The following is a 23,751-nucleotide window of genomic DNA, read 5'->3' on the forward strand; positions in this document are numbered from 1 at the left end:
ACATCCCCAGCGAATCACAAGGACGTGTGGCACAGGCTCTCGTGTTGCAGCAATTGCAGTTGAAGCAACCGCCATGCCAATGCCAGTCACAGCAGCCTTTTCATCAACTCCAGGCTTGTGATTTGATTCTTTCCAATGCTTCTCTCCAAAGAAGCCTTTTCCTTAGCAAGCAATTACTTGGATACCAAGGGAGGTCTCTTCTGTTTCCTAGAAAGACACAGGAAAATGTGAGCAGAGGAGACAAAAGCTATACAACAAGGCACCACTGGGAGTTGAACCCAGGATCTCCTGTTTACTAAACAGGTGCTTTAGCCAGCTAAGCCATGGTGCCTGCCTCACAAAATGCTTTACAACTGTTCCATTTGATGGTTCAGGATAACACCTGCAAATTCCAAAGTACAGACGTTCCCCATTTCCCTCAAGACTTGCAGACCTTGAGGTGTCTGGCTCTCCGTGCACAGAAAGCCACAGCTGAGTTGACAGAGGGCTTCTAACATGTGCTTCTCCCACGAACCACTGTGATCATATAGTGGTTAGTGATCTGTGTTTCAGTCGCAGTAATCTCTGCTCAGTTCTGAGTCATGGTCACCTTTCCTTCAGCTCTAGATTTCTCATTTGCCGCTTTCCAAGTGTGGTGGGGTGGATGCCCCAAACAAGCAGAAGAAAGATTAAGGCAGCCTTGCAGAGGCTGCGCAGAACCCAGCCTATCAGGAAAGGGCTTATTGGGAGAGCCAATCAGGAGAAAGCTTGCTGGAGCAGCCCATATATAAAGGGCTGCTCAGCACAGCAAGAGTCAGTCACTCCTTGGAGTTTGAGGAGGGAGGATTGGCTGCCCTGAAGGAAGGAGAAGGGAGGGCACCATGATCAGAGTAGTGCTGGGTGGGTAAGGGGAGCACGAGTGACCTCCTGGCCGACTACTGCCAGACTGAGGCCCTGATACAAAGGCGGAGGAAGGTGCTAGGTCTGTGGGGAAGTGGTCCAGAGAAACAGATGGCAGGGGTTGGAGGTGTACCCCTTTTGCCTCAGTCGCCGCTGACACAGGTGGCTACACCCTGGACTGCAGCTGGCCACTGAGGCAAGTGTCTGGGTAGAGGACAGCTGCCCCCTGGAAGGGGGGAGAGACCTGAGTGGGGCACAGCCAGAGGGCTGTGTCCATAAGAGGACATTGAAGTCCTGAGAGTGACATGGATCCTAATGATAGAACAGATGGCAGCCAGACGCCACTAGATGAAGGCGCACCGGGGGACCAGAGCTAATTGCCAGGACGGCCAACAGGAGGCACTGCAGTGGTGAGGCATGCCGCATGGCACCAATACGTAGCCGCAAGGAAGGCTCTCTCTGTCTTGAACCACTACTTAGAAGGATTCTGCTGACAGGTCTTTTCTTTTTATGAAAAGAGATACAAAAAAGGAGCCAACAAAGACACTAGGTTCAGCAAAGAAGAACTGTCAGGCCAAGCCAGGATTTCCTGGTTACTAGGAAGGCTCTTCAGCCAGCTCTTCCCAAAGACCACTATCCAGAGGCCTTTTAACAGCCACTGCAGATGTTCACCGACAAAGAGATGCCAAAATAGAGTTCTCCACTGCCTTTAGCCATCACACTACCAGGAGTTCTGTGCACAGAGAGGCCCCTGCTGGTGAAAAAAGGCTTTGGTAGAGACTCTTCTGACACCAGCCGTGGTCATATAGCATTTAGCGCTCCGTGTTGTGGCTTCAGCATCCACAGATGCAAGTTCAGTTGCGGGATGTTTTTCTTGTCTCCACATTCATCTAGTGGCTCCTTTCAACACTTGTCACCAAAAAGACCTGTTTCTTTTGCAAGCAATGTAGAGCTAGGCAGAGGCAGTCTTCTCCATTTCCTCAAAAGATCACCAAGCTGCAGGGAGAGGAGACGCATTCAGCCAGGCACCAATGGGTGCTGCATGCTGAATCTCCTCTTTATTCAGCAGGTGTCTGTGAAGGACATAATCTACACCGTGTAGAGGTCAAGCAGAGGAGTTTATTACACACAGCGCTGGCGGAGTGTCACCTTGCGTATTAGGCTCAGAGACACTGTCAGTCAATTGATTACAATAGAATATATAGATTTTCCATGGGCAGGGTAAAGTGACGGGGTAGGCAGTTCAACACCCCAGGATAGGTTCTGCACCAAGACAAGATAGCACAGTAGCCAATGGTTAACAGGTTACATAATGTCTCCACCCATGGTCTCAAGTTAGCAAGTTAACATTTAATGAATAATTTGATAAAATGTGAGTAGTATAAAATATCTATGTTGAAATTCTGATTTGAGGTCCATAGGAATGGAGCAACTTTTGATAGTCCAACAGGTACATTCCTAGGGATTAAAGCAAAGAACCAGTGAAAGCATATGGCAATAAAGATTGTTTTCTGTGTGTCTAAAGGCAAGGCATTGGTCTCTTGGGAGGGAAGTGGAAAGATGCCATATCTTATACTGACATGTGCCTACTTCTCATAAACTCAAGATTGGATCTGTGGGAAGAACGTCTCTCTACAGAAGAGACTAACAGAATAGGAAAAGGGATTCTTTGCTCAATTTGCAACTCTGAATAAGACACAATCATTTAGTTCTTAGCTCCAACACCTGGCAATTTGCTGACCAGGCCTATCTTAGCAAGCAAGGCTTTCTGTTTACCCAGCTTTCTCTTAGCTGATCACTATTTGCTAGGCCTCTGGTCCCTTGACCATACTCTGGACTTTGGCTCTGGAAAAGAGCTGGCACAATCCATAGATCAGGTTGTTATATAAACTGCACATGGATTTGAACCCTTCACATCCAGTAATGGCAAAGTCCTTGGTTCCGGCTTGTAGCAGTGATGGAATAAACTGCAGGTTGAAATCAAGTCTCTGGAGTCCATCCACACCTGGGATGGGTCATTCAGTCCTTTGTACAGAGCTTCAGTTTGTAGCAAAGTCCCTCCAGAGGTATGAAGCAGGATTGAAGACAAGATGGAGACGAGGCATCAGCCTTTTATAGTCTCTTGCCATGTGGTTTTTGCTTTCTTTGTCCCAAGGAAACTCTATCCAGCACAAGGCATAGAAAAACCTTAGATTTCTGTCCATAGGCAGGTCCCTGCACACCTTGCTGAGTCACAAGGCGTATCTGCCTTCTCTCAGTGGGCCAGTTGTATAGCTGATGGTCCTTAATGAGCCATCAAGCAGGCTAGGCAGAATTGACACCAATTTGTCTGGCTGGAGTATTCCCCGGAAGCAGAGCACAAGTTTGAAATACGGGCAGCATAGAGCCAATATTCATAATGTCAACTACAAAAATGATACACACCTAGAGATAGCATCATTATAATCAGCCAATCAGAACCTCTCCATAGACCCCTTAAACAACAACCTTTCTATAATATTGGCTGCAAATATAGAACAGTGGTTGCAACGGTGAGCTATACAGTTACAGATTATGTCAATAACGTCACAGGAGATGACACGGCATCAGTGAGACTGATACTGGAATACTGCCTCCAGTTTTGTTGTCCTCAGTTGAAAAAGATGTTGTGAAATTGGAGCTGGGTCAGCAAAGAGCCACCAAATGTTGTGAGGGCTGGAGAAAAATGCCTTCTAGGGAGCTATTGAACGAGCTCAACCTGTTTAGCTTATCAAAAGAAGATTGAAAGGTGACTTCATTGAAGTGTTGAAGGGCCTTAATGGAGAGAAAAGATTGGCTACTAAAGGGCTCTTTAATGTAGCAGAGAAAGGCATAACAAGCCCCAATGGCTGGACGGTGAAAAGAGACAAATTCATATTACAACTAAGGCACAAATATTCAACAGCAAAGATGATTCACTACAGGAACAAGCTACCAAGGAAAGTGGTGGATTCACAATCTCCTGATGTCATTTAATGAAGACTAGATGCCTTTCTGGAATGTGTTTACCCAAAAAGTAGCTATTGTGTCATACAGGAGGCCTGTGATATGCAGGGGGTGAGATTAGATGCTCTAATGGTCTCTTCTGGCCATAAAGTCGACTAATTTCTGAAAAAATGAGTGTAGCATTGGGAGCAGCGTCTGATGTTTTACTGTCTAGCCGGCTTGCTTCCTAGAACGAACGCTCCTTGAGTGGGGTGATCCACAGGGAGTAGCTTAAACCTCCAAAGTGCCTGGGCAGGGGCAGGACATTAGCAGAGCAAGGGAGGGGTGTGGCAGTGACATCACAAAGGCCTTTTGCAGGACCTCAGACTATTGGTCAAAGGTGGTGGGGAGGTGGTGACCTCACAGAGAGATGCTGACATCAGCCAGGCAGGACAGGGGCGAGGGGCCAGGGAAACCTCAGAGACCCCTGTGGCTTTGCTTCAGCAAGTCTCCTTCTCCAGGTCTCTTTGAGGACAGAGAGTATTCGGGTTCACGGACGTGAGCGCCAGGAGGAACCTCTTTCGAGTTTTCTCCTTCCCTTTTCCTGATTTTACTAGAGACCAGCCATCCCTGTTTAAAAGGTAAGAGTCTCCTCTAGGGAAGGGGTGTCCTGGGGGTGTCACAGTTCGGATGCCGGTGGCCCCCCATGTAAGGAAGTTCCCACCACCCTGCTCCGTGTTCGCAGGGCAGGAGAGAGCAGCATCCACGGCAGTGATTTGCTCCTGGCTGCAGGAGCAGAGCAGCAGGCTCAGCTGTCAGAACTTCCCAGAGCGATGAAAGGGGAGGGGCCCATGGCTCTGTAGCAGGAATGCAGGGCAGGCGAGTTCACGGCGGGCATTGTGGGATACTGGGGAAGGCCAGTTATGGTGATATAATGAACAGCAGCATTTACTCAAGTACTCCTGTTTTTTTTTTTTGCGGATACAGACTAACACGGCTGCTACTCTGAAACCAGCATTTACTCTGTCACTTTAAGTTTGCTGCAAAAAGCTCTAGCCCTCTCATTGAAGTCGTTTTATTTTGTCACCAAAACAGGGCAGTTTTGTCGCCAGACGTGGCATTGCAGTGTGTGCACCAGCCACAAGCTACCGACCGAGAGAGCATTGTGTGTTTTTCACACACCTGAGCAATATAATTCTGCTGAAACAACTTTGTAGTGCAGACCTGGCCAAAGACACACACACACACACACACACACACACACACAGCTTGCAAGAAAAACGTCACCTGCTCCTCTGCTTTGCAGAATCCAAAGACAAGCAAAGCTTGTCAGGCCCTGGTGGCGATGGCAGGGAGTCAGGTGTGGGCAGACACTCTGATTTAGCCACCCACGGGCACCATGGCTTAGCTGGCTAAAGCATCTGTTTCGTAAACAGACTATCCTGGGTTCCACTCCCAGTGGTGCCTTGTTGATGGGTTGTTAGGGCATCTGGTATTGGCTACTGTCAGAAGACAAGGTTCAGAGCTAGATGGGCCTTTGGTCTGGCCCAGTGTGGTTTTCCTTATGGTTTAAATTACACTCACAGGCACTGATAATAGAGTTACTGAAAGTTTGGGAGTTAAGAGCAGATAGGTCAGTGGTCCAGTCCCCACACAGATGACCCCTGTCTCCCTCTGGGACAGGGGCAGTTCTGAGCTCTCACCCAAATGCTCATTGTGGCTGCCAGAATCTGTGGGCAGCTCATTTAGTTTACGGCAAAGGTTGAGTCCTGCTTTGTGCACCGTGTGTGGGAATGAAAATCCTAAACTGCCCTTCGAAATAACGAATGCAGCAGGACGTGTTATTGTCCCTGCCCCAAAGCAGACAGACCAATGGAGAAATGCCGTAGAGTCCAAGGTGATAGTTCCCTGCCATTTTACCTTTTTTGCTGGCTAAACTCCTTCTTATCTGCCCGGCCCAGGCTGTCCTCTGCCTCAGCTGCTGCTCCCGGCCTGCTCTAGAGTCAAACATGCAGGGCCCCCAGGGGAACAGAGGCTGGGACAGGGCCGCAGCCTGGGCTGGGCTGGGCAGATGCTGGGAGTTCTCGTTCCCTGAGAACTGGCCTGGCTCCCTTCTCAACAGCAAACAAATCAATTCCACGTCCCCTCCCCAGAAAAACCAGCCTGGAGCCAAGGGCAGCAGGGGACGATTCCCTCCAGTTCCCACCAAGCCAGGAGATAACCCAGGGTGTTTCTAGCAGAGCTTATGGAACTGACGTGGGGAAACCAGCCTTTAATAACAGGCAGTTCCAGTTTAAGCTCAGTGTTTTTAACAATTTCTACAACATTAAATAACCCTTCAATCCTAGTGTCACCATCCATAAAATTGCTTCAGCCTTATAGGTTCCCAAGTGCACAACTAAACATCTGTTCAAATCCAAGGGAGTGGAGATCAGTCAGTGTTCAGAGTCATCCCACATAGAAGAACCATGTTGTGGTACATACTGGCCCAATCATGTGGACCATGGCCTTTCCCTCCTCTCTGTTAAAAGTTTTGGTATTTTGCACAGAAACTTTCTTCATTTGAGTCTACATTTTCTTTAACATACAGTGCCACTCCCCTCCCCACCCCCCCGAGTATGACCTGCTCTGTCCTTCCGATATATTTTGTACCCTGGAATGATTGTGCCCCATTGATTGCTCTCATTCCACCAGGTTTCTGTGATGCCTATTATGTCAATATCCTCTTTTAACACGAGGCACTCTAATTCACCCATCTTATTATTTACACTTCTAGCATTTGTGTACACGCACTTTAAAAACTTGTCACTGTTTATTTGTCTGCCCTTTTCTGACGTGTCAGATTCTGTTGTGTGTGAATGCTTCTCGTCTGATCTGGCCCCTACTTTATCCTCTTCCAGCCTCTCTTCCTGACTAAAACTAGAAAAAACTATCACTCTCCTCTAAGAGAAGTCTCTGTCTGATCCACGTGCTTCTCTGCAGCCATTGGCTTTCCCTCATCTCTTAGTTTAAAAACTGCTCTGCAACCTTTTTAATGTTAAGTGCCAGCAGTCTGGATCCACTTTGGTTTAGGTGGAGCCCATCCTTCCTGTATAGGCTGCCCCATCCCCAAAGTTTCCCCAGTTCCTAATAAATCTAAACCCCATCTCTCTACACCATCATCTCATCCACACATTGAGACTCTGAAGCTCTGGCTGCCTACCTACCTGGCCCTGCACATGGAACTGGGAGCATTTCTGAGAATGCCACCATAGAGGTCCTGGATTTCAGTCTCTTTCCTAGCAGATTAAATTTGGCCTCCAGGACGTCTCACCTACCCTTCCCTATGTCATTGGTATCTACATGTACCACGACCACTGGCTCCTCCCCAGCACTACACATAAATCTATCTAGATGCCTTGAGAAATCCGCAACCTACCCACCAGGCAGGCAAGTCGCCATACAGTTCTCCCGGTCATCACAAACCCAGATATCCTTGTTTCTAATGATCGAATCTCCCATTACTAACAGCTGCCTTTTCTTAATGAGTGGAGTTCCCTCCCCCGGTGAGGAAACCTCAGTGCAAGAAGTTCTTCCAGATAGTGTTGGGGTGAGGGTCCCAACTATGAGAAGCTTTCCCTCTGCTCCCATTGACTGCTCTCATTCCCTGGGCCCATCCTCCTCAACAGTGCGGGGGCTGTCTGACCGGAGTTGGGACAATTCTATAGTGTCCCGGAAAGCCTCATCAACATACTTCTCTGCCTCCCTTAGCTCCTCCAGTTCCAACACCCTGGCCTCCAAAGCCTCCACACGGTCTCTGAGGGCCAGGAGCGCCTTGCACCAAATGCCCACATACATACGTGACATAAGAACGGCCGTACCGGGTCAGATCCAAAGGTCCATCTAGCCCAGTATCCTGTCTACCGACAGTGGCCAATGCCAGGTGCCCCAGAGGGAGTGAACCTAACAGGCAATGATCAAGTGATCTCTCTCCTGCCATCCATCTCCATCCTCTGACAGACAGAGGCTAGGGACACCATTCCTTACCCATCCTGTCTAATAGCCATTGATGGACTTAACCACCATGAATTTATCCAGTTCTCTTTTAAACGCTGTTATAGTCCTAGCCTTCACAACCTCCTCAGGTAAGGAGTTCCACAAGTTGGCTGTGTGCTGCGTGAAGAAGAACTTCCTTTTATTTTCTTTAAACCTGCTGCCTATTAATTTCATCTGGTGACCCCTAGGAAGCTTCTGTTCATTATGCTGCACTTAAACCTCAGTTTTACTTGAGCAAACAGGAGATATCTGACACTGTGCGATACGGCTCCTGTGCTCTGTTCCCAAAGTGTTCTGCAGCAGGGGAGGGTCTCTGGCAGTGTGTGTGTCACTGGCATATTGGGGTGATGCTGAAACAGGGCAGAGTAGGGGTGGAATTGTGGGGCTGGTGTAAACCTTCTCTCTCCATTTCCCCTTCCAAGAACCGAGGGGACAGTAACCCTTACCCAGTGAGGTCACATTCTCATAGTTCTCCTGCATGACATCCCAGTAGAGGGCTCTCTGAGTGGGGTCCAGCAGAGCCCACTCTTCCCTGGTGAAATACACAGCCACCTCCTCGAAGGTCACTGGCCCCTGAAAGAGCAAGAGTCCAACACTCAATACCTGCTGCCCCATTCACAGCCCCACCATTTGTGGGGAGAGGAGCCCATCAAAGGGAAGCCCTGGGTGGATTGCAGTCAACAAAGTCCCACCCCCACCCTGCTCAGAGCATCCAGGAAACATCAGAGTGAGGGGACAAAGAGAGCCCCTTATCTCTCCCAGCAGATCCATCACATACCTACTAGCCACAGACTGAAAGAGGAGAGGAGCCCTAGCAGGGACCAGGAGAGCTCCCTGGTAGGAAGCCCAACACCCTCCTCATTGTGAGGAGCTGGATATGAAGGGAGGGGAATCTCCCCTAACCCTCACTGGTGGGTGCCCCCTTCATGTCTCACAGCAGCCACTGGTTAGTCGGGTCAGGCTCCAGCACTATGAGTCTGGTCAGTTTACCTAGCCCCATTCACGTGGGTTATTTTCTGCTCCACAAACTGGAGCATTTCCACCTCCGAACCTCCTGGGTCTGTTCCTAGAATCTAGGCCACTTATAAAAACTCCCAGCAGGTCTGTCACACCCTGCCCTCCCTTTCTCCACCCTGTGCATTTCCTGTCCTGCTCCAACCTCCAAACCAGACTGTGCAAACCTTCCCAACTCCACTGTATTTGCTGTCCCTCTCCCTCCTGTAGGAACACACCAAACCCCTCCCTCAAAAAAATAATCCCTACCTGAGCTGGCTCCACTGCAGCCATTTCTCTTCCCTGTGTCATGGGAGGATGGGATGGGCTGGAGAAAAACATGGACGTCATTCTGCAGCCCTGGCAGGGAGAGAAGGGCAGTTGTGGAGGTTTCAGAACAGGCTTTAGTTAATTTCACATCACAATTCCCCCAGGCCCTTTCCCTCCAGACAGACATCGTAGACTCTGCCATCCTGGGAAAATGCTCAATCTCTGTATTACAGTGTAGACCTGGCCCCTCCTGCCAGGCTAAGCCCACAGAGACATTTTTAACCTTCCTTCTCCCTCCCCCAATCTCATAACTAAGTCTCTGAACACAAGGCTAGAAAAGAGCAGAACCACAGGAGTCACTGTGGGGATTCCTCGACACTGACCCCACGGCAGTCACACCCCAGCAGGGGGAATATGGAGTCAAGAACCAGCTTTTCCTCTGTCTGATCCTTTTCTTGATCACTGGAAAGTGGTTCTGCCCAGGGATGCTGCAATACATGTGTCTGGGTGCACTAGAGAGCTGGAAATCTCTCCCCCCCACTCATTTCTCCCACTGCCCCTTTGAGTCTCTCCTTCCCCTGTCCTCTCTCCCTGTCCCACTGGCTGGGACAGTCCCATTCCTGGGGGCTTTGCTCTCCCATGGCTGGATTTGCTCCTGGCAATTGCTAATGGGAGGAGAAATGACCAGGGGCTGTTTGTGCAGAGTCACCTTCTTGCCAGTCCCCAGCACTTTCCCTGAGGTCTTTCAGTTACCTGGAGTCTGTAGCTCAGAATTTGCATTAACAGGGCCCAGGGCTGCCCCAAGAGGCTAGTACCAGCTGGAGAAAGTCATCCCCTGGGCCAGGCAGAGAAGCAGCTTTAATTAAGGTCACAACCCAGCACAGAACCCCGCTGGGGGATCAGCAGCTGCTAAGCCTGGTCTCCCAGATCACAATGGAGGCTGCAGCGTCTGACCCAGGAAGCTGAACCCCAATATCCTGAGCAGAGAGGGACAGAGCGTTTGAGCAGCTTCCCTCCTTTAGCTCTCTGGGGAGAGCAGCTAATGAGAGCCCCTCCTCACAGGGAGAACTGCTGATCTCATTTGCCCCACTGTCCATCCAGAGTCACTCTTTGTCTTTCCATGCAGTGACTCTGGATTAACAATGGTCTCAATGAAACCACATTTCAGAAAGAAGGAGTCCAGAACGCTGTGGAAGAGACCATTGTGTGGCATTTCTAGCCCCTTCCCACCTGCCTCACCCATCAGATCTAGTATAAGGACCCGGGGCACAAATTTTCCCAATGGAACTGGAAGGTCCTGGAGTTTTCAAGATGTTTGATAAGTGGATAGAAAGTTATCACGGTGACTGGGCCTGGCTGGGGAATGCTGGGCAGTGCTTGGAGCCAGGATTCTGGCACAAGCTGATGAGATAGAAGGAGCATGGTTAGTAGCAGCCCCCAGAGCCTCCATCCAGGGGCCCCCAGACACCCCCAGTACCCAGAGCACAGACCTCACAGCCAGGGTCCCACCAGATACTCCCTGGGACCCAACCCCCAAAATCCCTGAACAGGGACTCCAGATACCCCTCAGCACCCCACCAGACCATCACTGGCAGGCTGGGAATCCTAAAGGGTTCCCCCCACCAAGAGCCCCCCACAGCCAGGGACCCCCACCGCAGGGGCCCCCGCACGGGGGAGTCAGTCCCGACAGCCGGCCCAGGATTCCCCCTGCCTGCCTAGGACCCCACCTGTCCTCCAGCAGGACCTGCCAGGCCGTTTGCCTGGGACCCCTGATGCTTTACAATGGGACCTCCTCTGCTTGCCTGGCATCCTGACCTAGCGCCTGGGACTCCCCCACCCAGTTCTGTGCATTGGGCATGACTGAGCCCCTGGCACAGCACCAGGCTCCCTCTAACTCCCTGCCCCGCCTCCCCAAGAGACGCCCACCCTCACTGTTCTGCACCAACAAGTCCCCAGCGATACCCACCTCCAGGACCCACAGCCTCAGGGCTGGGCACATCAGAACCCACCCCCCCCAACCTCCAGAACCCCCCAATTTGATTAGGGTACCCCCAGCCCCGGCCCCCAGAGGCCTCCTCCCACAATGCCCCTTCAGCTCCAGCTGCAATCTCCCACACAGACACCCCATCCCTAACCCAGCCACAGTTTCCTCACTGTGTCTGCCAATTGGAAAGAAAGTTATCACGGCGTCCTGCTGGCCAGTCACACGGGCTGAGGGATCCCTGGGGGGTGCTGGTTTTACAGGAGAATGGAAGGCCTGGAGGGCAAGAAAGGTCCATGCCCTGTCACTAGCTACATCTTCGCACTGCGGGAAGTAACCCCTCCCAGAGACCATTTGTCATGGGCTTTGGGATACTTCTGGACCCACGCTGCACTCAGAGTGACCTCCTCACCCAGTGCCAGCTGGAGAAAAGGGTCCAGCCGACTCTCCTGTTACCAGCTGGGAACCACTGAGCCTCCAAACAGGGGAGGCCTCTGGATTTGATGGGTATTAAATAGGTTTAGAGAGGAAAGTGGAAAATCAGAGGTTGTTGATACGAGGTAAAATCTGAGTGTTTCACATCAATATCTGATAACTGAATAGAGAGAAAATGGGTAACATTTGCCAACATTTTATATCCATGTTCAGGAATCTGAGAAAAGGTGTAAATCTGAGATTTTCTTACTTTTTTATAATTAGAGAGACAGGGAAAAATCTCAGGCCATAGTCATTTAGAAATAGACAATTGGAGAAAAAGTGGGGTTTAGGATAATTTTTATCAATCTTTGAGATTTGCAGAGAATATGTGTCAGAAACTACACACTTGATAACATGCGAGAGGGATAGCTCAGTGGTTTGAGCACTGGCCTGCTAAACCCTGGGTTGTGAGTTCAGTCCTTGAGGGGGCCATTTAGGAATCTGCGGTAAAAAGCTGTTGGAAGATTTAGTTGGGGATTGGTCCTGCTTTGAGCAGGGGGTTGGACTAGATACTGCCTGAGGTCCCTTCCAACCCTATGATTCTATGAACACCACCAAGGTCTGAGGGGATTTTATATTACTGTTAAATAACTAGAGGGAAAAGGGGGGCTGTTGGACTGGATTTTATATTACTATCCAATACATATACAGAAAGTGATGGTTCCTCCCACCCCCACAGGCAGCAGGGAGCCCTGTGAGGAGCTGCTTTAAGAGGGCAAAGGGGGGGGGGGGGAAAGCTGGCAGGTCCCTGGATGAGGGAAGGGGGCAGCAGTGGGGGATGGGCAGGTGGCTGTTGGTAGTTGGGGGCAGTAACTGGGATTGGGAAACCGGGGTCCGGGCAGCCCCTGTTGGAAAATCATAGTGCTAATGAAGCCTTTCCGTATTAGGCCTGAGTAAACCAAAGTTATGTTATGCTTGTCCAAACTGTGTTGGAAAGCTTACAGAACTCATTAGACTGAAAGCCGTGTATCTACCTAAGTCAGCTATTTCGCTTATCAGTTTTGTTTGGCTCCCCAACTATATGTTGGCTCTCCAAGTGTATGCAGCTGCGTTCACATGTATGCATCCAAAGTATCTAGTACAAAGGGTCAACGGATGTATCTTGTGTCCCCTTCAGAATGACAAATGTATCCTCAACAGATGTATCTTGTAGCCCCCACAAAATGATATATGTATCCTGCGTATCCAATTATCCCCTAATAGATGCATGTACAGGTTCTACAGGTCAACCAAATGACGTAGACAAACGTAGGCTAAGTTGTTTGTTACCGGCTATAAAGGTAGGCCGCTTGGCCATGTAAGGTGTGTCTCTTTCTCTGGCACTAGCCGAGAGGAACACCCGCTCAGCTGACCGATCAATAAAGGGTGTGGTACTTGTCTTCCTGTCTCCGTGCCTCCTTGGTGTAATTAGGTAAGCTCAGGGAAACAGGCCCTTTGGCTAACACCCCACGGGGACACGTGCCCTCCGTCCCGCCCTGGCAGCGAACCGGCATCTCACCCCCCCACGCCAGGGGCAGCCCCGTGCTGGGGACTGACCCCGGGCAACAATGCCCCCCCGGGACAAGGACAAAGCGCGGCAGCTAACACGGGGGGGGGGGGAACAGGGGAGCCGAGAGAGCGGATGGGGGGGGGGCGAATCACCCCGGATGTTACAGCCCGAGCGAGACCCCGAGAGAGAAACGGGGCAGAACCGGAGAGACTCTGTGCCGGGGGCGAGAGGCGCCAACAGGGACAGGAGCCAATTAACCAACCTGCCCCGGGAATTTCCGGGCTGCCCAGAGACAGTTCAACCCCGCGCGTCCCACCGACCTTCCCCGCAACTCCGGCTTCTCCCCGCACAGAGACCAGCGGGGGCAGATCCTGCTACGGCTCCCGGGGCCGAGGCGGCTCTGAGGCTTCTCCCAGGTTCCCCGGGGCAGAGTCACGTGCCCACCCCTCCCCCCCCGCGGTCTCTCACTCACCGGCTCGCACGGAGGCGGCAGCAGCAGCTTTATTCTCCCGCCCCCCGCGGGACTCGCACGGAGCATGCGCAGTTCCAGCTCCTGACCTCTCCCTCGCCTGGGCTGGAGAGGGCGGCCGCGCCCCCGGGGCCGGCTGGGAGAGGTCGTTCCGGACTCTCCCTGGACTGGACGTGACGTCAGCGCGGGAGGCGTGGCGCTGCGGTTCTGCCTGGCTCGTGCGGGGCCGTTGGAGCCTCTCCCGGGCCGGAGAAGGTTTGTGCCGTTGTGCTCTGGGCATGCGCAGATCGCGGCGGGAGAGACCTTCATTAACCCCCCCGTGGGGCCGGGCGGGGGCCCCGCGAACGGGGCGGGGGGGGGGGGAAGTGTCGGTGCAGCCCGGACATGGCCGAGGGGGCCGGTGACCCCGAGGCAGGGAGAGAAAGGGGGCTGAGACCCCCTCGGATTTACCACTGCCCCCCCCGTGGGGACCCCCCGCCCCCTTTCTCCCTAGAGCCACGAGCAGCCCCCAGGTGACCCCCTCCCCAACCCTGAGAAGTTCCTGCCCCCCGACTGTGCCCCATTTTCTCTGCCCTTCGCCAGTGGCCAGTTCAGAGCTCGGGTTTGGGGGGTTTCCCCCATTTCCCCTGCAGGGATTTGTTCCCCCGAGTGATTCCTGAGCTGGGCAGAGGCTGGAGGGGCCCTGAGACAGGGACACCTCTGGGCTGCGCTGGGGGGGGGCACTCTCTGCACTCCCTCATGGAGGGGGAAGGCCCAGGAAGGGGGGGGAGGAACAAGCGTCCCCCATGGAGATGGCCCAGCCCCAGGTTTCCCAGTCCAGCTACTTCCCCCTCCCCCCCCTGCCCAACCCAGCAGCCCCCTCCTCCCCTGCCATCACCTGCTAGTCACATTCCCAGACCCCACTGCCAGCCCCTCCCCACAGCCAGTGACCTTCTGACTCCAGCCCCCTCCTGTCCCCTGTGAAAGCCACATCACCCAGGGCTCCCTGCCGGCCATGGGAATGTGAGGCAAGAAGAATCTATCCCATTCTGTTGCTGATTCAATATCGCTGTATAATCGCCTCAAATTTCCCCTCTTTTCTCTTAAATGGTTGAATGGTGACATAAAATCTCCCCAGATGTTGGTGCTTCTCTCTTATATTGGCAAATATTTAGTTTGTGCCCCATTTTCTCCTCAGTTCTGAAATACTGATATCAAATTCTCGAAAATCTTCCCGCTTTTTTCTCCAGGTGTATGACCGAGATCAGGGCTCTTATCGTACTGAGCATGGCCCTGTTCTGCCAGGCGCTGCAGAGACCCCAGGTGAGATCAGACCCCACTGTTGTGCTAGATTAAACTGAGCCCTGGACCGAGATCACGGCCCCCCTTGTGCCAGGCAGTGCACGACTACGACCCAAACTGCTGCATCCATTGTGCTGGGCACTTCAGAGACCTCAACTGAGATCTGTGACCTCGTTGGGGTCTGGCACTGCAGTGATCCCAACCCAGATCATGTTGTACCACTGTACTGGGCACTGCACAGACCATGACAGAGATCCCAGTCCTACATTTTGCCAGATGCTCCAGGTACCCCAAACAAAACCCGGGATCCTGTAATGCTAGGGTTTGCAGAGCCCCAACTGAGATCAGGCCCCCTGTTGGTCAGGGCTCTGCACAGACACTGACCGAGATCATGGTCCCCATTGTGACAGGTGCTGAACAGACACCCAGGGTATCTCTACCCTGCCATTAAACCCCCCAGCTGGCCCATGGCAGCTGCCTCAGGCTCACAGGGCTCAGGCGAAGGGGCTGGTTAATTGCCGGGTAGATGGCTGGGCTCAGGCTGGAGCCAGGCTGTAGGACCCTGCGAGGTGGGAGGGTGCCAGACCTTGGGCTGCAGCCCCAGCCGGAACATGGACACCACAATTAAACAGCCCCACAGCCTGAGCCGTGTGAGCCCAAGTCAGCGGGCACGGGCCAGCCGCCGGTGTCTGACTGCAGCGTAGACGTGCCCACAGGGACAGAGAGGCCTTGCCACAAAAAGCTCAGAGGCTAAATAGGCCAATGGTGGGAGGCGACTCTCCATTTTACAGATGGGGAAACTGAAGCTCAAAGAGCTGAAGTAATTTGCTCAAGTTTCCATGGAGAATTTGGGGCAAAACTGGGAACTGAACCCGGATTGTTAGAATTCTTGCCTCTTCCCCTTAACCCCAGGCCCAGAGCGTGTGTGTACAGCTTGTTTTGAGCTGTGTCTGCCTTGCATTGGCTTCCAAGGGAGGCTGTGGCATTTCCTTCACTGGAGGTTTCTAAGACCAGGTTAGAGATACACCAGTCTGGGAATGTCTAGGGATACTTGGTTCTGCCTCATCACAGGGGGCTGGAGTAGACGCCCTCTCAAGATCCCTTCCAGGCCTACACTGAAATAATTCTCTTCTGTGCTGTGTCCTGTTCTACGCTGAGCTGTTTTGCATGGTGCCATTTGGAACTGTGATGCACCATGTTGTGTAGCAGTTTTATGGTGCATTGTTTTGCCTCAGCTTGTTTGGTGCCTGTGTTGTGTTAGTTTGAGCTGAGCTCTTTTCCCTTGTTTACTTTTCTCCTAGGGTGTGTTAGTTTGCATTGTTTTGCTTTTTTCCCCTTTTGTATTGCCATTTTATGCTGTGGAGTGTGGGTTGTTCCCCCCCCCCCTCCGAATTGCCTGACATTATGTTGTGGTGGGTTTTACTCTGTGTGTTGTGTTTTATACGTATCTATTTCATAGCATCATAGAAATGTAGTGCTGGACAGGACCTCAAGATGTCATCAAGTCCAGCTCTCTCTGCTGAGGCAGGACCAAGTCTATGTAGATTGTCTCTGACAGAGCTTTGTCCTACTTGTTCTTAAAAACTTCCAGGGAAAGAGACTCCCCAGCCCCCCTTGTAAGACTATTCCAGAGGTGAACTGCCTTAGCTCTGGGGACCCCCCCACAGATTTGAGTGGTGAGCAGCTCTGGAGAGAGAGGAGACCCCAGTGAGTGGGCAGCTGGGTAAATAGATTAAAGTTGAGAGGAGAAACATTGATGTGTCCAAGGTCACCCAGGCTGTCCGTGACAGAGCTAGAACTAGATCCCAGTTCTAGTGCCACCGTACTGCTGTTTTGGGCACTGAAGGTCTCTGCCACACTGGTGTTTTAGGCACTGGTGCAAACCCTTAGTTTGACAGAATTTACACTAGTGCACTCGGATTGGCACTGGTGCACCATGTCCCGGTTTGAAGGTTTGGTGGGGGCGGGGGAGGGAGGCAGTGATCTCACTGAGGCCTGGGGCTGGCTGAACAGTGCAGCTGGCAAGGGAGGGGCAGCAGTGAAGTATGAGCCAGGAGCACAGCGCCACAGCACTGGACACTGACTTCTCCTGACCCATGACACACACCCCAGGTGTGTGCAGGGACTGCCGCTGAGCTGCCCTGCCAAGACAGCCTGTGCATCCATGGACAAACCACCGTTCCTGCAGCCTAATACAATGGGGTCTGGGACCTTTCCAAGCTGCGGGTGATGGGGCTCTGGAGTTACCAGGGTCTGTTCCTGGCTCTGTCCCTGACCTGCTTGGTGGCCTGGGGGAAGTCACAACCCCTTTCTGTTTTCCTCCTGCCCATTGTCTACTTGGACTGTGATCTCTTTGGGGGCAAGGACTGTCCCTCTCTGTCTGTGCAGAGCCCAGCACAATGGGGGTGCTGATCTCAGTCAGGGTCTCTGCCATATGCAGCACGATGGGGCCCTGATCTCCATCAGTGTCTGTGCAGCAAGGCACAGTTGATAGACTCACAGACTTTAAGGGCAGAAGGTAGAGGTGTATTTCAGATGAGGTCTCATCAGTGCCTTGTACAACAGTACTAACCCTTTCATGTGTCTGCTGGAAATACCTCGCCTGATGTATTCTAGGACTGCATTAACCTATTTCACAGCCGCATCACGTTGACAGCTCATAATTATCCTGTGATCAACCAATACACCCAGGTCTTTCTCCTCCTCTGTCACTTCCAGTTGATAAATCCCCAGCTTATTGCAAAATTATGCACTTGGGGACTAACAACTAGAATTTGTGCACTATTAATTTTCATCCCATTTCTATTACTCCAACTTTCAAGGATGTGCAGATTTTCTTTTATGATTTTCCTGTCCTCCTCCATATTGGCAATCCCTCCCAGCTTTGTGTCCCACTCCCACTTCTTGTGCCAAGATCACTAATAAAAGTGTTGAGTAAGATTGATTCCAAGACTGATCTGAGGAACTCCACTAGTAACTCCCTCCAGCCTGACAACTCACCATTCAATATGACCCCCTTGTAGACCCCCCTTTAACCAATTCTTTATTGACCTTTCGGTTCTCATATTAATCCCCATCTTCTCCAATTTAACGAATAGTTTCCCATGTGGAACTGTATCAAAAGCCTTATTGACGTCCAGATCACGTTTCTCTGGCACAATCTACCTTTTGTAACACCATGTTTTATTTATTTATAGTGCTGAAGGCTGGGAGGAACTGTTAGCAATGGGCTGAGAATGGCCATGTGGAGGTGGGGGAAGAGATGGGAGGCGGGGGGGGAGGCGGCATTGGAGGTGTATCTGGGATTGTGTTTTGTAGGAGTCCATGTCTCTGCTCCCTGTGGCCGTGGCGCCTTCCGTACCAAGGCAACACGTCAGCAGAGCAGACGCACACACCATAGCTCCGCCTGGAACACGCAGCGTTCACTGCCAGACGGGCTGGGCAACTTTTTAGGGACCCAGCTTGATATGCCTGCCTGGGGTGGGTTCAGTTGGGCGGGGGTCTGGGGCTCTGATAGTTTGCGATGTTCCTTTTTGCATAGTCAGTTCTTTCCATTTAATGTTTTACCCCCACCGATGCCGCTCTCTTCTTAACTTGCTTTGGTTATTTCACTTCCAGGTTACCGCCAGTCATAGAATCATAGAATATCAGGGTTGGAAGGGACCTCAGGAAGTCATCTAGTCCAGCCCCCTGCAACTAGTCAGATACTAACCCAGACACCAACTCACAAGCATTCAATAAAGTCTAAACACATTCTTACAATTCTAATACCTCTTTTAACAATACTAACATAGGTGAGTCAGACTGATTCCAGTTATGTGTTTGTCCATGTTCAATTAAGACATGGGGGCTTTTGCAAGAGCTAACGCCTCATCTGCCAGTGTCAGAGGCAGGATGGGCAGGGATGGTGTGTCTAGCCTCTTTGCCAGAAGCTGGGAATGGGTGGCAGGGGACGGATCACTTGATGATTTTTCTGTTCTTTCCCTCTGAAGCACCTGGCATTGGCCACTGAGCTAGATGGACCAGTGCTCTGATGCAGTCGGCCATTTTTATGTTCACAGTCTGTATGAGGAATATCTATTCATTTGGACTCGCTGGGAGGCACAGAAAGAAACAAGATGTGCTGTGGCAAGAAGGCCCAGTCTCAGAGCCCCCAGGGTCACACTTGCCAAAAGCTAAAACTAGGCCCATCCCATGAAAGAAGCACTCCCAGGAGAGACTGTATAAAGGCTGGAGCATCCAACAACTTTGTAAACCCGAGACAGCTGCCTTGGGGCCAATGACAGGGAGAATCCCCCAAAGTGACTCCTTTGATTCTGCTCTTCTCTGGCCTTTGGTTCATAGAATCATAGAACTGGAAGGGACCTCGAGAGGTCACCAGTCCAGTCCCCTGCACTCATGGCAGGACTAAGTATTATCTAGACCATGCCTGAGAGGTGTTTGTCTAGCCTGCTCTTAAAAATCCCCAATGATGGAGATTCCACAACCTCCTACGCAATTTATTCCAGTGTTTAACCACTCTGACAGTAAGGAAGTTTTTCCCTAATCTCCATCCTAAACCACCCTTGCTGCAATTTAAAGCCATTGCTTCTAATCCTACCCTCAGAGGTTAAGAAGAACAATTTTTCTCCCGCATGTTTGTAACAACCTTTTATGTACTTGAAAACTATTACCATGTCCCCTCTCAGGCTTCTCGTCTCCAGACTAAACAAACAGTGTTTTCAATCTTCCCTCATAGGTCATGTTTTCTAGACTTTTAATCATTTTTCTTGCTCTTCTCTGGACTTTCTCCAATTTGTCCACATCTTTCCTGAAATGTGGCACCCACAACTGGACACAGTACTCCAGTTGTGGCCTAATCAGTGTGAAATAGAGCAGAAGAGTTATTTCTCTTATCTCGCTTACAGTACTCCTGCTAATACATCCCAGAATGATGTTTTATTTTTTTTGCAGCAGTGTTACACTGTTGACTCATATTTAGTTTGTGATCCACTATGACCCCCAGATCCCTTTCTGCAGCACTCCTTCCTATGCAGTCATTTCCCATTTTGTACATATGCAACTGATTGTTCCTTCGTAAGCGGTGTACTTTGCAGGTGTCCCTATTGATATTTACTTCAGACCATTTCTCCAGTTTGTCCAGATAATTTTGAATTTTAATCCTATCCTCCAAACCACTTGCTACCCCTCCCAGCTTGGTATTGTCCACAAACTTGATAAGTGTAAAAGAGACTGTTACTGGGAGGGTTTCACGATTTCTCAGAGGGTTACACCCTGGTGGGAGGGGGCTAGGCCTGTACTGGAATAAGGTCACTCTGTTCTTCACAGTGTGGCAGAACCTAGAATGTCCATTAACAGGGAAAAATCCTGGGGGGAATCGGCTTGTGGAATGGATGAAAACCCCGTCTGAATTCTCTCTCATTGCCCTTCTCGCCCTGACAGGCTACAGACTAACGTCCACGTTTGCTCCAGATCATCCCGTCTTCCCAGGGGGCAGGAAATGGCTGCAGTGGAGCTGGCTCAGGTAAGAGATTATCATGGAGCTGGTGGTGGGCTCTGCTTGGAGGGAGAGGAGCAGTAAATGCATAGGAGGGTGGGAGCTGCTGGAGGTGGTGGGAGGCAGGAAATATTGAGGGTGGAGAAAGGGAGGGGACAGGATGTGACAAACCCGCTGAGACTTGTGTAATGTAGGGTATGATGGGTTGTCACCCCTAGGGTGCGGTCTGGGGGGCTTCTGGGAACCGCTGTGCCCTCTAACCCTCAAGCTGGGCTGGCCCTTCTCACACTGCTTTGCTGGAGATTGTCAGCCTCTCCAGGCCCTGTTATCACCCAGCATGACAGCAGGTGGCGCCATACACTCAACTAAGCTACCTGAGTGCTTTACCTAAGCCACTCAAGGACAGATAGAAGACAACAGCCAATTTCCCAGCTCCCCAACCTTGCACACTTGCTGTAGTAGAAATCCAGAATTATACCATCTTATAGTGCACAGGGATCTCTATAATGTAATCTCATTAATATAATTCGCCTTCCCCTCAATATGGGAAAGATATGCACAACAAGCTTGTGCTAACCAAGCTCAGATTTTCCCCAGACACTTCATTCGAAATACTTAACACTGGCTAAGATAAAGCATAAAACGAGTTTATTAACTGCAGAAAGATTGATTTTAAGTGATTATTGTTAGAAGAATAAAGGAGCAGGTTGACCCGGAGGCAGATGAGTACAGGCTTCTTTATTGCAATACTTGTTCCCCTCAACCCAATTGTTGAGTAAGCACTGGATTAGTTACATCACTCTCCTTTTATCCCAGTTAGTATGTACACGCCTACATCCATTACAATACCCTCCCAACCCTTATTAAGTAATAGAAATACCCATACTGTTAGTATACCCATCCCTATCTATTATTCACAGGATTACACATGTCATACAGGTTTCAGAGTAGCAGCCGTGTTAGTCTGTATCCGCAAAAAGAACAGGAGTACTTGTGGCACCTTAGAGGCTAACAAATTTATTTGAGCATAAGCTTTCGTGAGCTACAGCTCATTTCTTCGGATGCATAGAATGGAACACACAGACAGGAGATATTTATACATACAGGAACATGAAAAGGTGGAAGTATGCATACCAACTGGAAGAGTCTAATCAATTGAGATGAGCTATCATCAGCAGGAGGAAAAAAAACTTTTGAAGTGATAATTGAGATGACCCATAGAAGGTGTGAGGAGAACTTAACATAAGGAAATAGATTCAATTAGTGTAATGACCCAACCATTCCCAGTCTCTGTTTAAACCTAAGTTAATTGTATCTAATTTGCATATTAATTCGAGTTCAGCAGTCTCTCTTTGGAGTCTGTTTTTGAAGTATTTTTGTTGCAAAATTGCCACCTTCAAGTCTGTCACTGAGTGGTTAGAGAGGTTGAAGTGTTCTCCCACTGGTTTTTGAATGTTATGATTCCTGATGCCAGTTTTGTGTCCATTTAGTCTTTTGCGTAGAGACTGTCCGGTTTGGCCAATGTACATGGCAGAGGGGCATTGCTGGCACATGATGGCATATATCATGTTGGTAGATGTGCAGGTGAACGAGCCCCTGATGGCGTGGCTGATGTGATTAGGTTCTATGATGGTGTCACTTGAATAGATATGTGGACAGAGCTGGCATCGGGCTTTGTTGCAAGGATAGGTTCCTGGGTTAGTGTTTATGTTGTATGGTGTGCGGTTGCTGGTGAGTATTTGCTTCAGGTTTGGGGGCTGTCTGTAAGCGAGGACTGGCCTGTCTCCCAAGATCTGTGAGAGTGAGGGATCATCTTTAAGGATAGGTTGTAGATCTTTGATGATGCGCTGGAGAGGTTTTAGTTGGGGGCTGTAGGTGATGGCTAGTGGTGTTCTGTTGTTTTCTTTATTGGGCCTGTCCTGTAGTTGGTGACTTCTGGGTACTCTTCTGGCTCTGTCAATCTGTTTCTTCACTTCAGCAGGTGCGTAGTGTACTTGTAAGAATGCTCGATAGAGATCTTGTAGGTGTTTGTCTCTGTCTGAGGGATTGGAGCAAATGTGGTTGTATCTTAGAGCTTGGCTGTAGGCAATGGATTGTGTGGTGTGTCGCGGATGGAAGCTGGAGGCATGTAGGTAAGTATAGCAGTCAGTGGGTTTCTGGTATAGAGTGGCGTTTATGTGAGCATCGCTTATTAGCACAGTAGTGTCTAGGAAATGGACTGCTTGTGTGGATTGCTTTAGGCTGAGGTTGATGGTGGGATGGAAATTATTGAAAAGATGGTGTAATTCCTCAAGGGCTTCCTTTCCATGGGTCCAGATGATGAAGATGTCATCAGTGTAACGTAAGTAGAGTAGGGGCGTTAGGGAACGAGAGCTAAGGAAGCGTTGTTATAAGTCAGCCATAAAGATGTTGGCATACAGAGGCACTGCTATGGGTACCCGCTCCACCAAGCCTTTTAAAACTCTTGGATACAAGTTATCTGGACCTGCTGATTTAAACGTGTCTAACTTTAATAGCTGCTGTTTAACGTCCTTGTGAGTTCTTGTTGGAATGGAAAGAGGGTCGTCGTCAACATCTTATGATATGAGTTACAGCATCTGTTTTTCTCCAAATCCAGGGGAGAAATATTTATTGAGGACTTTTACCTCTTCAGCATTATTTTTGATAATTCTGCCATTTGGAAATTTAATGTAGTAATTTACCACTACCTTTGTTAGGATTAATTTTGTACTTAATATACTTTTAAAAACTTCCTTCGTATTTCCATTGATTTCTTATAGCCAGTTTTCTACAATTCTGACCTTCTCACTTACACTCTTTACTATTGACTTCCCCTTTCTTCCATATATTTTATTTGGAGAATGTTGGCATTCCTACCAGGGAGACACCAGCAGGGTCCAGAAACAGCCCCATCTCCTATATAAAGCTCTGGCTAGTAGGTATGTGATAAATGTGAAGACCCTGCCTCCGTCTGTCAGCTGGGAGACACAAACTTTTTTCTCTTTCTACCCTCTGATGCCTCCTGAATGCTCTAGACAAGGTGGGGTGGGACTCTGTTAACATGTGCGTTGCGGAGCTTCCATTTACCTGGTGCTGCTGTTCTGTGAATAATGGGACTGTGAGTGGGGCAGCAGGTACTGAGTGTTGGACTCTTTCTCTTTCAGGGGCCAGTGACCTTCGAGGAGGTGGCTGTGTATTTCACCAGAGAGGAATGGGCTCTGCTGGACACCGCTCAGAGAGCCCTCTACAGGGATGTCATGCAGGAGAACTATGAGACGGTGGTCTTGCTGGGTGAGGAGTCCTGTCCCCTGGGTTATTAGAAGCTGTGGGGTCTCTGAAGAACCCGAGTAGTGATAACTTTATACCTTTATTTGTCATACAAGTTTTGACAAGTTTCCTTGCCCCCCTTTTTTGCCTTATCTCCCATACATAAGTAT

General features: G+C 50.2%; 1 long non-coding RNA gene and 2 other non-coding genes across 3 annotated transcripts; 2 read left to right on the forward strand and 1 right to left on the reverse strand.

Annotated features, from left to right (window-relative positions):
- Positions 1 to 257: 257 nt before the first annotated feature.
- On the reverse strand, positions 258 to 331 carry TRNAT-AGU. The gene has a single exon. It is a non-coding gene; the product is annotated as a tRNA-Thr (tRNA).
- A 4,884-nt stretch (positions 332 to 5,215) lies between these two features.
- Positions 5,216 to 5,289, forward strand: TRNAT-CGU. The gene has a single exon. It is a non-coding gene; the product is annotated as a tRNA-Thr (tRNA).
- Positions 5,290 to 14,800: 9,511 nt separating this feature from the next.
- Positions 14,801 to 23,498, forward strand: LOC120385197. The gene is made up of 3 exons (XR_005589345.1): positions 14,801 to 14,838; positions 20,260 to 20,341; positions 23,479 to 23,498. It is a non-coding gene; the product is annotated as an uncharacterized LOC120385197 (long non-coding RNA).
- The last annotated feature ends 253 nt before the right edge of the window (positions 23,499 to 23,751 follow it).

Source organism: Mauremys reevesii, linkage group 17, assembly GCF_016161935.1.
Source record: "Mauremys reevesii isolate NIE-2019 linkage group 17, ASM1616193v1, whole genome shotgun sequence".
Classification (NCBI taxonomy): Eukaryota; Metazoa; Chordata; order Testudines; family Geoemydidae; genus Mauremys; species Mauremys reevesii.